This window comes from Siniperca chuatsi, linkage group LG4, assembly GCF_020085105.1.
Source record: "Siniperca chuatsi isolate FFG_IHB_CAS linkage group LG4, ASM2008510v1, whole genome shotgun sequence".
Taxonomy (NCBI): domain Eukaryota; kingdom Metazoa; phylum Chordata; class Actinopteri; order Centrarchiformes; family Sinipercidae; genus Siniperca; species Siniperca chuatsi.
This window is the reverse complement of record NC_058045.1, coordinates 24,381,743-24,390,218: the sequence shown is the minus strand read 5'-3', so window position 1 is coordinate 24,390,218 and position 8,476 is coordinate 24,381,743. Positions and strand designations below refer to the sequence as shown.

The following is an 8,476-nucleotide window of genomic DNA, read 5'->3' as shown; positions in this document are numbered from 1 at the left end:
ACTGAACAACCACTGCGGGGTTACTACCATTGCCGTTGTGTGTGCTAATTTACTCATTGAATTGAATAGTGTGTGTGTCTGTGTGTGTGTGAGGATCTAATTCCTCTGAGCGGTGTAAGCCCTGAAATCGTGCTCTGATCTTCGGCTGCATAGCCCACTCTTTTAATTCCCATTTGTTTGACTTAGAGAGATTAGCCATTAATTACTGGCTAGAGAAATTAAGCACACACAGACACACACAACTGCACACAGAGTGCGCTGTAGAGCTGTTAAATAGCACTCATTACACCAGCCCTACCGCACGGGCCAAAGGCATATAGAGCTGAGACAGCATTGTCTAACAGCCAGGACTCACACACACGTGTATGCAGACACACACACACAGCTGCTCGGGAAGCTATTGGACGAAAGATGCTGTTCTGGGCGAAATCTGTCAGGTTTTAGCTGAGTATAACATCAACCTCCTGCATGAGAGCGCAGAGGATTAGCTCCGGAGAGACAAGCTGACCAAAGCCAAGACAGGATGAAGAATATCATGCAAGGTACCTGAGCAAGCACAAAGGCAGGCTGTTCAGTGTTTGCACAGAGTCCATCAAAGCTTTCCAAAACCCTTTACATCATGTTGAGCTTCATTTCACACTGTCCAAATCAGTCCTTTGACCCCCCTGAAAATATAAACGAATAGAACAGAACAACTCTGACACATCGGCCAAAATAAACTTAAAGCTCCACTAATTAATTTTTTCACCTGAACAAAGGATTCAATTACAACATGTCATGTAAAAGGGGTTGCTAGTGACAAACCCACAGATAATTATCACCCACTCACCAGTTCCACTCAGTTCTACAAAACGTTTTAGCATTTTTCAGCTCATTGTTTTTGCATGGCCCACAAACTCATCAAACTAATTTCCAGCTGTCAGCAAAAATGTGCTGATAAACCCACTATGTGTATGTTACCTGCCCACTACTACATGCTAGTAACTAGCTGGTGAACATAGTGGGGCATTTAGCAAGATATGGCATGGAGCAAGATATGTTTCCTCAGGAGTTGGTGGAGACCAAAGCAGAGCGAGTGAATATTAGAGTAACATTTGTCAGGTGGCCAGCAACACGACTCCAAATGAATGCTAATGTTTCTCTGTGTCTGCTGACAATTGTTTGCTAACGCAGTCATCATAACAACTTTATGAGGTTATGACATGTTGTGTTTTCAGCTCATTGCTCTGCCCACAAATAGCAGAAAAAGCAGTTTAAAACTGCACTAATTAATGGCTTTATATTAACAATACATCAAATGAATACAGTATGTGTAATGTGAAAGGAGTCACTTGTAGTGATGAACCCACAGATAATTATTACCATTTAGTAGCTAAATAGCCAGACATTTCCGACATGAGTTTGTGGAGACCAAAACAAAGCTAAAAGGAGAGTATATGTAAGTCTTACATTCATCAGGTGGCTGAAACACGACTCTAAATGAATGGTAATGTCGCTCCATGTTTGCAGGATGTGTAAATACCCATAACAACTTTATATGATGATAATGTATCATCATAGATTTTCAAGATCCCCTGCAGACAAGTTTTGAAACACATCAAAGTACTCCACAAAAAAGTTTACAATTACGCCCACTCCTTGTCCCTCAATGTAGATATCCAAAATCTCTGAATATCCAAATATTGTATATTTTAAAATGTTAACTACTGGACACAAGATGTCTCCTACTTGACTCAAACGTCCATTCTTAGTGTAAGTGCACTGGAGGCATCAAGTTTCCACATCACACTTGTGTAAAACCAGTTGTGATGTGATGAACATCCTGCACATATGTACACGCCTTAAACTGAGTTTTAAACTGAGATTTAAGGTGAGCACAGAGAAACTTTCCCCCTTCAGAAGATAAATGTGAAAACAGCCTTTAGTGTCAAACTCTGCACATCGAAGCTAAAACATCCAAGTGAAGTAACAATAAGCAAAACACATTGTTGAGTGAAGGGGGACTTTAAGATTGTCTAAATTGTCAAGCCACCATTAAATTGCATTTCACAAAATAAAACAATCTGTCTCAAACCTGCCTTTAAAAAGGATTGGCTGGTAAGTTGAATATATCACTTGGCCCTTTAAAGTGAAGTTATGTTAGCTTGTGACGGTGAAGTACAGCACTACAGATGTTTCCAAGCAACCAATTTGCACATTACTAAAACATTCCTTTAGTTTTAACCCAATTTAGTAAATCACTAACTTTGAAACTATTTACTGAGAACTGAAAAAGAATTTAACAAAAATCTAGTGATGAATTTACAAATAACTGGTGCAATCCAGTCCCAGAGAGCAATTGTTTCCTTCATTTTGATACAGAAACAAGGAACAAACGTGTAACAACTTTTATCTTCTCCTGACTTATTCCCTTAAATTTTATTCCGAAAGTTCTTCTGTAAAGAAAAAAATGTCATTCTCTAAAGTGACATATTATCATTCCTTTAGGCTACGATCAGAGGCATAAAAAGCAGGGGTGTCTGTTGCAATTTACAAGAATCAGTCCTCACCGTGGCCACATTTCCTCCTGTTGACTAACAGTTTGCTTGCGTTTGAAGAGTCAAGGTCACTGACAGAAGGCTGTTACAGCAGTTCAGCTTTCATCTCAGGGACAGAAATGATTCTCCAAACATGTTTTATTCATTATGCTACTGCCTCACCTTAAAACTGAATGTATTTTCCTTCATTTGCATGTGGCTGCCAGCACAAACAGCACAAATATGAACAGACAAGTACTTTTGATCACTTGCTATAAGAATTTTCAGAAGGTGGAGATCACTGACTGAAGCAGTATGTCTGAAGGAGTGCTGAAGATAAGGCCTGTACTGTGTGTGTCTGCCTCCCTCTAGTGGTCTTAAGACAAGGATCTACTGTATACTGTACATGCACAGCAGTTCAATATGGACCATATATCAACAAGGCAATATCTGTTGTAGCACAAATTTGTTGTAAAAAGAAAAAGAAAATGAAACACAAACAAAAAGAAAAAAGCACAAGAGCCAAGAATTGTAATTTGTCTTTATTGTTTAAATTCACCAAAAAGTTTTCTTCATAACTACATCCAACAGCATTCGTTGTTGTCGTCACTGTGACCTCATTAATACTTGAGTGACGATAGTGTGACATCATCAGTGCCACCATGACGTCACAGCATCATGACATGGCTCAAACGGCAGAAAAAAAACACTGTCAGTCCATCCCAGAGTCCGTCGTCAATAAAAGCATCTCGCCGCTACCCGTGTAAAGCACAAACATTGCACATCAACTTATAGCATAGCATCAAGTCTCCTGCTTAAAAACTAAAATCCACCCACCCCTCTCTTTAACATGGAATCAAATGATGATAAACATGAGTGGAAGTGTTTTCTCTTTAACCATACATGGGTTTATACACAAAGTATGATTTAAAATATGACGGTTTGCTGCAGGTCTCCAGTGATGATAATGATTTAAAACACCGATAGCACCGTGTGCGCTCATAATACTCCAGTACTGTCATCTCATACCTTTGCTTTCTTTTCCCAAAAAATCCACATCTAATATGTATCATGTGCAGGCCTAGATTTTCAAAGGGGAGGAATTTTAAACAATGTCTGCACTGAAAAAGAAAACTTCTTATCTGTGCTACTTTCTACATACAGGCTTTATTTGACAGATTGTGAAAATTAAATATTGTATTTTAAAAGTATGTAGATATATTCCACATGTTGATATTTCCTTTAGAATTTAAACTTGTAGTCATAAGTCTAGAGGCAGGGCCATAGTGAGGATTTTAGAAATACTGAGGTCAAGAGTATCTCCCTACATAACTGTCTAAATGTGGTTTCAAAGCTGGCATATTTAGGTTTTTTGCCTAAAACAGTCAAATTTAAAAACAATATCAGAATCTGGCTTTAAGATCTCACTATGTGTAATTTGTGTCTTATTGTATAATGTAAACTCATCAAGTTATTAAAACCTATGGACCTATTTTGTGTCCTTAATAAAGTCATTATTATTATTAAAACCCTCCAATTCCCTAAAATAATCCTGTGCACATGTCCTGAGTGTGGTCAATGGTAGCTACAGCCCCGTCTAGGGGTCCAAAAAAAGTGTATCATAATTTAGTTGAAAAAGGATATTTAAAACTTTTACTTTGATTATGCATTTACAGTTTCAGGCTTAGTTGACCGGATTTCTAAAATGTTTTGTAGATTTGTTTAATCTGAAAATGTCATGCTTTACAACCGCATTCATGCATTGATTCTGCCTCTTTTCTGACAAGGTTTTTGGCCTCTTTATAAAAGTGCTAATTTCATGTTAAACTATACTTACTATCCTATCTTTACATTTCTATCTATACTATCTCTGTATTCCTTGACCTATTTCCTATCTAATATACTCTCATTTGGTATCATTTGCCACTTCTAACATAACACTGTATATCTTAGCTGTTTTATGTCCACTTGGTGAAGTTAATATATGGCTATAATCTCCTTTAGTACCATCTAAATGATGAGGAGCCTTACATACAGTGTCCTCACAGATTCCCAGTTCTCCTCAGAAAAAATGAGGGCAAATATAATTTAGACCATGACATTCTTTGCACTAAAAAATTGCATTATTTTGACTATTATGGCTATATTAGCTTTGTTCAAACATAGAGAATACTGTGAATGCAGGGTAAGATCTGCTCAACAAGTGTCTTTTTACTGCATGTCACTCTAAATACTCCATCTGTTTCTTTTGTAATAAATTATGTTTCTGTTTTGTGTTAGTAATACAATGAAAAAGATGATAGAGATGAAACTGAAATGTGTGCATGCTTCAGAAAGTCAAGGACTTTCAGAAACAGTCTGACCAGCCTTCATCATGAACGCAGTGAAACTAAAAATGGCATCATAACAATGTCATGCGAAGTATCCCTCCCACAGTACTTGCATAAATCTCTTCATTAAATCATCTGCTATATACAGTAATACATTTAATCGTTACATATACGGCTCATCCGAGCCTGGCAAGTCTCTTGAACAGTACTACCAAAGTCCAGTGACCAAATATTTATCCCTCTTCATCAAGACCAAAATAACCAAAAGTCAAATTCCCTTATACAGTAGAATACAGTAGACACCTTTCAAGTAAAACAACTGTTTTTCTAAGAATACTGGTGTGTTCACATAACTGTAACAGACCTGAGTCAAACCAGAATTGAAATTAGTTCAAATCCAAGTCATCATATGGTAAATGTTTTTATCTTTAACTTTTGTGAAGAGTCAAACAAACCCTGCAGCAGCTGCAAAGCTACAAAACAGAACTGCATGTGAGTAGGATTTCAATTATTACATTTGACCCAGGTCTGCCTAATGGTTAGCAGACAAAAACTTCATAATCAGATGATCGACAGAACATAGTGACTAATTATTGTTTTTATTACTGAATCTGATGAAGGAAAAAAGTAATCGAAGTAATTCTTTTTAAAAGTACAGAAATGCCATCATAACCACAGACAACTAAGCCGCCGATTTCTCTGTTTTGAAGAATGTAATTTTTTTTTTTTGCCTTGAAATAAGGTGAGTGAAAGGGAAACACTCACTACATCTTTTTTGTACAGTAATCCATTGATAATAATCAATGCACAAAAGTAAAAGACAAAAGCACACAAATATCCAAAAACTGAAATTGAGACAGCTCAAGACAAGAGATTTTTTTTTCCTTTTTCATTAGATTTTTTTTTCTCACTTAAGTTTAAAATACACATATTAACCAGCTGTAGAAGGTTTACATAGGAATTTGGATTCATCAAAAAAAGCACAGTTTTAAGTCAGTCCAGCTTTCCTGGCTTTATGGTGGACCTTAGGGGCAAGTCCAGGATTATCCAGTCCAGTCCAGTTCAGAGGAGGAGTAGACCATTGGCCATGGCTGGGGCACTACTGTACTGATAATGCAGCACTGTGTGTGCCATCGTGTGCTGAGCAGATGGCAGTTACTGTACAATGATTGCTGGGGCAGAGAACTAGTTGGAAGGTCGCCCATGTCACACTGCATGTGATAATGTACTGTACTCACCCTGTTCATCCACACTGCACACGTGTGTTATTACGCAGGGAAGCACAGTACAGCTTCACGCAGCTCTGCTCAGTTCAGTTCAGCAGTGTGAGGGGCCTCTTACTGTACAGTGGTGGTCACCACAGAAGAGGCAGTCTACATAGAGATGGTGATGAGGGGCCCAGAGGGGCCAGTAAGGGCCTGTGAGGCCAGGGGCTCAGGGAGCAGAGAGAATACAGAAAGAGAGAGAATTATGGCTGAATATTTGAACTGGTAAGGAGATTGAAGCAGAGCTTTGACCAGGTGAAGGGGCTTATGGGCTGAAGGAGTTCTGGAGGATGAGAAACGCTTTGAGCTGCAGATGAAGCGGGCTGAGAGGATAGACGGAGGCCAGGCCAGTGGAGAGAGGGGGTGAGGTGGGAGCAGAGGGGGGTCCACTGGTGCTGAATGAATCAGACAGAAGGAGGGCCGAAGTGAAAGAGGTCCTCTGCCCATCCAGAGAGACACCTGGAGAAAAACACAGTGAGCACATATGACTGACCCGCCATTACAGTACAGATTTAGGTTGAATTTTCACTCAGCAGCCACTATTTGTGACTATTTGTGTATCCTGTCAGTATAAAGGCCTGGACACACCAGGATTTAAAACGATGAAATTCAACTTTGGTGAACTTTGAAAAGCAAATTTTGTGGTATTGACCAATAGCAAGCCATCTTGACAATTCTGACCTTTGTGGGGACAGACAGCCAGAGAGTCCAAAATAGAGGAAGTTATCATAGCTTATTAGCTTTTATTTAACCTCCTCTGATTGAGTATAAACTGCTCCACCAAAGAGCAATGGAGAAGTCTTTTGAATAAACTGTGTGAACTTATTGTCCTGTTAGCAACCAAGCTAAGCTAACTGACCGTTAGCAAGCTTGTTAGCTCAGAGAGCTTTATTGTTTCTCTTCAATAACTATTTTATGCACAAAATGGAGTGCAATAGTGAACGAAATGCCAGGGGGGAGTAAACAGCACAGTAGAAATAAAATAAAGAGATATTGTGACTGGCGCTAGCCCAGCCAGGCCAGCTAGCGGATTAACAGTTAGCTTGGCAGCTACAGGGCTTCCGGGACCACCTATTTTTGTGTAGACGAGCAAATGTCACTTTGTGATGCAACTGCCGCTTACTGATGTTTCAAATCTCATAATTAGGTCTGTAGGCTTTTTGATGTCCTGCTGACAAGAAAAGGTTAGCAGAATCAGTAACACCTTTTAGAGACTTGTTTTTGTGGGATGTGCTATTTTGTATTTGTTAGTTATTCCTCTTTATTTCTGTATTATATAATTTAAGGGGTCCCACTGTATGTAAATACAGTTCAATACTTTTATTACCACATAAGCTTAGAATTTTCTAGCCTTTACAGATTCAGTTTAAAATATTTTTTAAACTAAATTCAAAATGCATCAGTGCAGATACAGCATTGCCTTCCTCTGAGCACCACTGCAGACATTTGATCCTGTCTTTCACCTGAAGACTGGTCTGCATTCTAAACTCCAGAAGAGATAATGTTTTTGCTATCTGGATGGAATAACTTGCCAAAGGCTTTTAGACCAGGAAAACAAAAATCGATCAGGCAAACAAACACTTACACAACAAAACAGTTTACAGGGTGATCTTAAGTAAAATGTTACAAGATTACATGGTTTTGGATTGTTAAAGGTGTCCTTTGAGTTTTCTTGTTTATTCATTGTTACTCACCAAAATGCATTATGTGTATCCTTGAGGCCTAACAAACATGTTGAGTGCATTTCCTTCCTCGTTTGCAAGGCGTATTGTTTTATTTATTTGAAACCTACATTGTTTACATCTTTATTTGCCTCCTAGCAGTGTTCTTCCCTGCCTTTGTTGGTGTATTGCTGCTTTTCTTGGTGTGTCACTGCTTTTCTTGGTGTTACCACCACCTGTAGATCAGTGCATGTGCGTCCTTGTTGCGTGTGCACGAGAACAAATAAAACAGGGACCTACTCATAAAAACGTGATTATAGTAGCAGTAATGTAGGTTGGATTCCTATATAAATATGTTCATAAGTATATAATTCTGCATCTATGCTATGATATACTGTATATGTGTTTGTGTTTTTTGTTTTTATTACAAAAATAAAATTCCACACAATCTACAAAGCCTGTTGCATCCAACCCAGGGACAGAGTTTGCAGTTAACTTTCCAGAAAGAATCAGTGAGAGGACACTAAAAAAAGTCAGATGACTTCTTTACAATGTAATGTGCTTTAAGTGAAGTTTCCATTTGTCACTTTCTGTATATGGGGAAGATTTCCCACCCAAACACCTAGCCTTAAGCCAAAATAAATATTCAGGCAAATAGGGTAATTTGTTTCAGTTATTGACGATGGATCACTCTTTATTGGATC

At 38.4% G+C, this 8,476-nt stretch overlaps 1 protein-coding gene across 4 annotated transcripts in view; it reads right to left on the bottom strand.

Annotated features, from left to right (window-relative positions):
* Positions 1-3,045: 3,045 nt before the first annotated feature.
* The window catches only part of kiaa1549la (KIAA1549-like a), a 118,615-nt gene continuing 113,184 nt past the window's right edge, over positions 3,046-8,476 (bottom strand). For all 4 annotated transcript variants that reach the window (XM_044191819.1, XM_044191822.1, XM_044191821.1 and 1 more), the window contains one exon: positions 3,046-6,570. The gene's annotated coding sequence lies outside the window, so the exon portion shown is untranslated. The remainder of the gene's footprint in view (positions 6,571-8,476) is intronic.